Source organism: Rutidosis leptorrhynchoides, chromosome 1 (assembly GCF_046630445.1).
Source record: "Rutidosis leptorrhynchoides isolate AG116_Rl617_1_P2 chromosome 1, CSIRO_AGI_Rlap_v1, whole genome shotgun sequence".
NCBI lineage: Eukaryota > Viridiplantae > Streptophyta > Magnoliopsida > Asterales > Asteraceae > Rutidosis > Rutidosis leptorrhynchoides.
Window position 1 is genome coordinate 605909241 of NC_092333.1, and position 7756 is coordinate 605916996.

The 7756-nt window shown below is 32.7% G+C and overlaps 1 non-coding gene across 1 annotated transcript; it reads left to right on the top strand.

The window, feature by feature from the left end:
• Window positions 1-3912: 3912 nt before the first annotated feature.
• LOC139887033 (small nucleolar RNA R71) lies at window positions 3913-4019 on the top strand. Its single transcript, XR_011772886.1, has one exon. It is a non-coding gene; the product is annotated as a small nucleolar RNA R71 (small nucleolar RNA).
• The last annotated feature ends 3737 nt before the right edge of the window (window positions 4020-7756 follow it).

The window sequence follows — 7756 nt, forward strand, 5'->3', positions numbered from 1 at the left end:
GTCAATACCCCAAATGTCAAATACTTCACATACTTGAATGAAATTTTGTGGCATTTCATCACGTTGACTTATTTTTCCGGCTCTTTGACATGCATCACAGGATTTGCAAAGAAGGTGTGCATCTTTGTAAATTGTAGGCCAATAGAATCCAACATCATAAACTTTTCTTGCTGTTAGTTGAGGCCCATAGTGCCCTCCTGTTGGTCCTGTGTGACAATGGTTTAAAATTTTACTAGCTTCATCTCCAAATACACATCGGCGTATTATTCTATCTGGACAACTTTTAAATAGATGTGGATCTTCCCAGAAATAGTGTTTTATATCACTGAAGAATTTCTTTCGTTTTTGGTAAGACAATCCTTTTTCAAGGTATCCACCTACTAAGTAGTTTGCATAGTCTGCAAACCATGGAATTTCATTATAATCTATCTTCAATAGATATTCATCAGGAAAGTTGTCTTGTATAGCCGATTCATTTAGAACTTCTAATTCGGGATTTTCAAGACGAGAAAGATGATCAGCGGCGAGATTTTCTGCTCCTCTTTTATCTCGTATTTCAATATCAAACTCTTGTAAGAGTAAGATCCAACGGATTAATCTTGGTTTAGCATCTTGTTTCGAAAATAGGTATCTAAGAGCAGAATGGTCGGTATAGACCATCGTTTTTGCTAGAACAAGATATGAACAAAATTTGTCAAAAGCAAAGACAATAGCAAGGAGTTCTTTTTCAGTAGTTGTGTAATTCGTTTATGCTCCTTGTAACGTCTTACTAGCATAATATATAGGTTGAAATCGTTTTTCAATCCTTTGTCCTAAAACGGCTCCCATTGCAAAATCACTTGCATCGCACATAAGTTCAAACGGTAGATTCCAATTTGGTGTTATCATGATCGGCGCATTAGTAAGTTTCTCTTTACGAATATTAAAAGATTTGATGCATTCATCTGACTAGATGAATGGAGCATCCTTTTCTAGGAGTTTATTCATAGGAGTGGCAATTTTAGAAATTTTTTTTTATGAAACGTCGGTAAAAACCGGCATGCCCTAGAAAACTCCTAACTCCTCTAACATTGGTGGGATGTGGAAGTTTAGCAATTACATCTACTTTAGCTCTATCCACTTCAATTCCTTCCTTTGAAATTTTATGTCCAAGAACGATGCCTTCTTTAACCATGAAATGGCATTTCTCCCAATTAGGTACTAGATTTGATTGTTCGCATCTAATAAGCATTCGTTCCAGATTAGCTAAACATGTTTCAAATGTATCACCGAAGATTGAAAAGTCATCCATGAAAACTTCCATGCATTCTTCTATCACGTCATGAAAAATCGCCATCATGCACCTTTGAAAGGTTGCAGGGGCGTTGCAAAGTCCAAATGGCATTCGTTTGTAAGCAAAAGTACCATAAGGGCACGTGAACGTGGTTTTCTCTTGATCTTCGGGTGCTATTGGAATTTGAAAATATCCGGAAAAACCATCTAGAAAACAATAGTAACTGTTTCCGGCTAATCTTTCCAACATTTGATCAATAAAAGGTAAGGGAAAGTGATCTTTTCTGGTGGCGTCATTAAATTTTTTATAATCAATACATACACGCCATCCTGTTACAGTCCTAGTAGGAATAAGCTCATTTTTCTCATTTGTAATGACAGTCATGCCACCCTTCTTAGGCACGCATTGAACGGGGCTTACCCATGGACTATCAGAAATTGGATAAATTAAACATGCATCTAGCAGTTTAATAATTTCTTTCTTAACTACATCTTGCATATTAGGATTTAGTCTTCGTTGGCGTTGCACATACGTTTTATGACCTTCTTCCATAAGGATTTTATGTGTGCAATACGAAGGACTTATTCCTTTAATATCATGAATCTTTCATGCAATAGCTGGTTTATGAGCTTTCAACACAGAAATGAGTTGTGATTTTTCATTTTCAGTAAGAGAAGACGATATTATTACAGGTAATTCAGATTCACCATGTAAATAAGCGTATTCCAAATGGTTTGGAAGTGGCTTTAGCTCTTATTTCGGAGGTTCTTCTATCGATGATTTATATCGATATCTGTCTTCTTCTTTTAGCATTTAAATTTCTTTTGTTGTTGTTTCATATCCATTAGCCATTAGTGTAGCTAATATTTCAGCTTCATCAATTGGTTCAGTACCTTCTCCTAAAGAACATTCTCCTGTTCCTTGTAATTCTGGAAATTCTTCTAACAATTCTGCATGTGAATCTATAGTTTGAATATAATAACATGTATCATCTGCAGATTGCGGTTGTTGCATTGCTCTATCAACTGAAAAGGTAACACTCTCATCCTCTATACTTAGGGTCAATTTCTTACCAAACACGTCTATCATTACTTTAGCCGTGTTTAAGAATGGTCTTCCTAATATGAGAGGAACTTGAGAATATTCTTCCATGTCCAGAACAACAAAATCTACTGGAAATACTAAAGTACCTACTTTAACTAGCATGTTCTCCATTATCCCTCTAGGATATTTTATTGATCGATCGGCTAGTTGTATTCTTATTCTTGTTGGTTTCAATTCTCCAAGGTCTAGTTTAGTGTATAGTGAATACGACATTAAATTTATACTAGCACCTAAGTCTGCCAATGCCTCTATTGAACTAAGACTACCCAGAAAATATGGAATTGTGAAACTTCCTGGATCAGATAATTTTTCTGGTATCTTATTCAACAGCACTGCTGAACAATTAGCATTCATAGTAACGGCCGAGAGTTCTTCCATTTTCTTTCTATCTATGATCAGATCTTTCAAGAATTTAGCATATCTAGGCATTCCTGAAATCACATCAATGAAAGGAAGATTTACATTTATCTGTTTAAACATATCTAAGAATTTGGATTGCTCGGCTTCAAGTTTCTCTTTCTTCATTTTACTCGGGTAAGGAAGTGGTGGTTGGTAAGGTTTAACATAAGGTTTATCCTTAACTGTGTTATCTTCATTAACCTTTTCAACTACCGGTTCTTTTTCCTTATCTTGATCAGGTTGTGGTTCTTTTGTAGTAGGAATAGCTTCATCAGAAGTTACAGGTATTTCAGGTGGTTTAATTGTTGTACCACTTCTTGTGGTAATAGCTTTAGCTGTTTCATTCCGGGGGTTAGCATTTGTATCACTAGGTAAACTTCCCGGTTTTCTTTCACCTATTAACCTTGCTAGGTTACTTACTTCTTGTTCCAAGTTTTGAATAGAAGCTTGTTGATTTCTAAATGCTTGAGCATTTTGTTCATTCATTTGTTTCTGAGATGTGAAAAACTGCGTTTGAGTTTCAACTAGATTCGTCATCATATCTTCTAAATTCGGCTTTTTATCATCGAGTTGTGGTGGTTTGTTTTGAAAATTAGGTCTTTGGTGGTTGTAAGTATTATTGGATACTTGTTGATTGCTAGGACCTTGTTGGTTGTTGTATGGAATATTTTGGTTATAATTCTGGTTTTGATTGTAAATCGGTCTTGGCGGTTGATAATTATTCTGATAATTATTTCCAGGCCTTTGGTTTAGATATGAAACATTCTCTCTTTGTTCCATTGTTAGTTCAATACTGAGACAATCTTTTGTCAAATGTGGTTCTCCACACTGCTCACAACTAATTCGTATCGAGTGTATATCTTTAGTCATCTTTTCTATTCGTCTCTCGACAGCATCATTCTTTGCAGAAATGGAATCTAAGTCATGGCTAGAATCGGCTCTAGCTGCTTTAGATGATCTAACGATATCTTTTTTCTTGGTGCCACTCATGTGAGTGGGAAGCAGTGTTATCAATAATTTTATAAGCATCAGTTTCGGTTTTCTTCATAATAGAACCACCAGCTGCTATGTCGATGTCTTTCCTTGTAGTGATGTCGCATCCTTGGTAGAATATTTGTACTATTTGACAGGTGTCTAAACTATGTTGCGGACATCCTCTTAATAACTTTCCAAATCTAGTCCACGCCTCATATAGAGTTTCATTTTTCTTCTGTGTGAACGTAACAATTTCTCCTTGAAGTCTTACGGCTTTAGATGCCGGAAAGAATTGTCTAAGAAATTTTTCAACTAAAACGTCCCAGGTATCAATCGCCCCTTCAGGTAATGATTCCAACCAATCTTTGGCTTCTCCCTTTAAAGTCCAGGGAAATAACATGAGATATATCTGTTCATCTTCCACTTCTCGGATTTTAAATAGTGTGCAGATCCTATTAAAGGTACGAAGATGTTCATTTGGATCTTCCTTCAGCGCACCACTAAATTGGCATTGATTTGTCACCATCTGTAGAATTTGTCCTTTGATTTCATAATCTGGCATATTAATGTCTGGATGAGTAATTGCGTGACCTTGGCTAGTGTGTTTAGCTCTCATTCGGTCTTCCATACTTAAAGGTTCCAGATTCTCCATAATTGAATTTGTTGAATCGGAATCACTAGAGGATTCTGATTTAATGGTTCGTTCCTCAACAATCTATGTTTGAATGATTGGTGTTTCCGGAGGAAAGTTTAGTGGTTCAGGATCTATGAATCGTCCCTGAATATTCTCCGGATTCTCAATTGTGAGGTCGGGTTCAAAAAATGGATTATCAACGGCGACAATATTAGCTAGATGTCTTGATCTAGTTACAGGTGGTGAACGTACAAAAGGTGGTGAACGTCTTGCTTAGTGCATTCACTGAATATCCTATTAGTTTTTAAAAAAGAAAGAAAAATTATATAAGTTATCCAATCAATAGAATTTTCTGATTTTGCCCACGTTTCGAATATCCAAAAGATGCAGCAGAGGGGCAGGATTCGTTTGGTCTCAATATAATTGAGTACTGTTTGGCTCCAATAACCCGGTCCACGTACAAATCCAACTATTACTACGAACCAGAAAATTTTGATGTCTATCAATTTAACCACTTAAAATAAATTTTCGTAATTTTAAGAAATTTAGATAAGAAGTAAAATAAAAATCTATGTCCTAAAACAAGAATGGCGAGAAATAAGAAAGAAAAAGAGCGCGTCGAGAAATAAGGAAGAAAAAGAAAAGAGTTGAAAAATAAAAGGCGTCGAAAAATAAGAAAGAAAAAGAGTGACTTATAAAACTTTAAAACACTCGACTAACCCAACCTTATTACTACCACTAACTTAAAATTATAATCGCAAATTGAGATTACTAATTGGAATGATAATTGATACATAGGTAAAAGGTGTCTAAAAATATTAAAGCTTACAAGTAAAACTATATCCCAAATGGAAATAACTTAAAAAGGTACTAAAACTTAAAAAGACGTCGCAAAATTCTAAAGCACTTTAATCTTAGTCTAAAGAAAAAGCACTTAAGGAATTTTACGGCAAAGCCTAAAAATCTAAATAAATAAAAAATAACTATGGCAAAAACTATGAATTAATAACTAAATACGAGCGAAAAATACAAATATTACGCTAAAACAATTAAAAAGGGATAAAATATAAAAATATACTAAAAGTTGGAAAAATTACAATTTTTATAAAAATATTATTTTTATATTATTTATTTAATAAAACTATTAATTTTACAATTTAAATAAACTAATTAAACTAAAAATACAAATTAAATAAATAACACTAAATTAAATTATATAATATATAACCCTAATTAGGGTTTAAATATAATAATAATAATTATAATCCGTAATTAATGCAGGCTGCAGTCAACTGTGGCGTGTCAGACGGGCTCATGCGATCGCATGAGTCCTAAGCTACCCGGCCATGCGATCACATGAGCTAGGGTTTCGGGCCACAGAGTGGGCTGCTACAGTACCGGACTCGAGTTTTAATATATTTTTTTTTATTTTCTGTTTTTGCTGTAAAATATATTTATAAAATATATTTATAAATTAAATAAAACTTATATTTTTACAAACTAAAAAATAGAAATAAAGAAACTTTATAAAACTTAAATATTCACCAAACTCTTAAAAATATTTATATTTTTGTTTTTCTTTTTATATTTTTGAATATTTAAAACGTATTTTTACAAAAGCGTATTTTTTTATAAAAGTAAACTAAAAAGAAAAATCTTTTTTTTATATATATATTAGCGTTGCGCTTCCGGCTTTTAAGCTAGATTGTCCCCGGCAGCGGCGTCAAAAAAATACTTAATGTTAAAGCTAAGGGGTATAAAATACTATTAATTTTACTAGGAAAAACTATTAAATACGATCCAATTTTACACAAGATATTTATTTATTTATAGAATGGATATACTTAAACCTTGCTACAACACTTATAGGCAGTGTACCTAATCGTACAGTAGTGTAGTTTTTAGTAAGTCCGGTTCGTTCCACAGGGAAAATCTTTAAACAAAGCTTAACGCTATATTAGTTTAAATTTATAAAAATACAAATATATATATAAGTAATATTATTATTATAAAGGGGGGTTTTTACCGTTTAATTACCAGTTTGTCGATTTTAAAACTTTAGTCGCAGTTAAAACCAAAATTAAAAATAAATACAAGACTTAATGTAAAGTAAATAACGATAATGAAATTGCGATAAATAAAATTGCGATAAAATAAACTTGCGATAATTAAAAAGTACGATAATTAAAAGTGCAATTAAATACAATAACAATAAATAAAAGTGCGATAATTAGAAGTGCAATTAAATATAAAATAAAGGAAATTAAATATGAAATAAAAGAATTATGCTTATTTAAACTTCCGTAATCATGATGTTTGACGTGTTGATTTTAGTTTTATGCCCATGGGTTAATTGTCCTTTGTCCTGGATTATTTAATATGTCCGTCTGGTTTTTGTCCATAACAGTCCATCAGTCATAAATATAAAGTGCGAGTGTCCTCGTCAAATTATCCTTATACCCGAAGTTAAATATTTCAACTAATTGGGGACTTAAACTGTAACAAGGTTTTAATATTTTGTTTAATAATTACACCAGGATGTCGACTGCGTGTAACCCAAGGTTTTAATACTTTGTTATCAATTATGCCAAGTGTCCTTGTACATAATTTCACCCCTGTTTTAATAATTCTAGTGGTTATTAATCCATTCCCGTGTCCGGTTAAATGAACGATTATTCGTACATATAAATACCCTACCCATCGTATCCGATCGAGTGTATATGGTTATTTATAGGGACGTCCAATTGTAAATATTTATATTAATATTAACAAATTATCATTTAGTTAAACAAATATAAAGCCCATTAATAGCCCATAGTCTAATTTCCACAAGTGTCGTTCTTTTGTCCAAACCCCAATTATGGTACAAAGCTCAATTACCCAATTTTAGTAATTAGTCCAACATCATGATTACTTCGTTTTAAATAAGCATAATAATAACTTAGCTACGAGACATTAAATTAAAAAGGTTGAACATAACTTACAATGATTAAAAATAGCGTAGCGTTACACGGACAGAATTGCGACTTACACCCTTACAACATTTGCTAACATACCCTTATTATTAGGATTTAAAATTAAAATTAAAATTAAAATTAAAATATAAATATAAATATTACGTATAGATATATTGAGATAGAAAAAGATGTGTTTTTGTGGTGCACCAAAGCTCGATTTTTATAGGCATGTGGGCTGGAACTGTGCACCATGCGATCGCATGGATTTATGCCTTCCAGGCCATGCGATCGCATGGCCAGCTGGGGAGAGCCACATTTGGTTGTTTTCTTCTACCGACGTTTATTTAAATATAATATATATATATATATATATATATATATATATATATATATATATATATATATATATATATA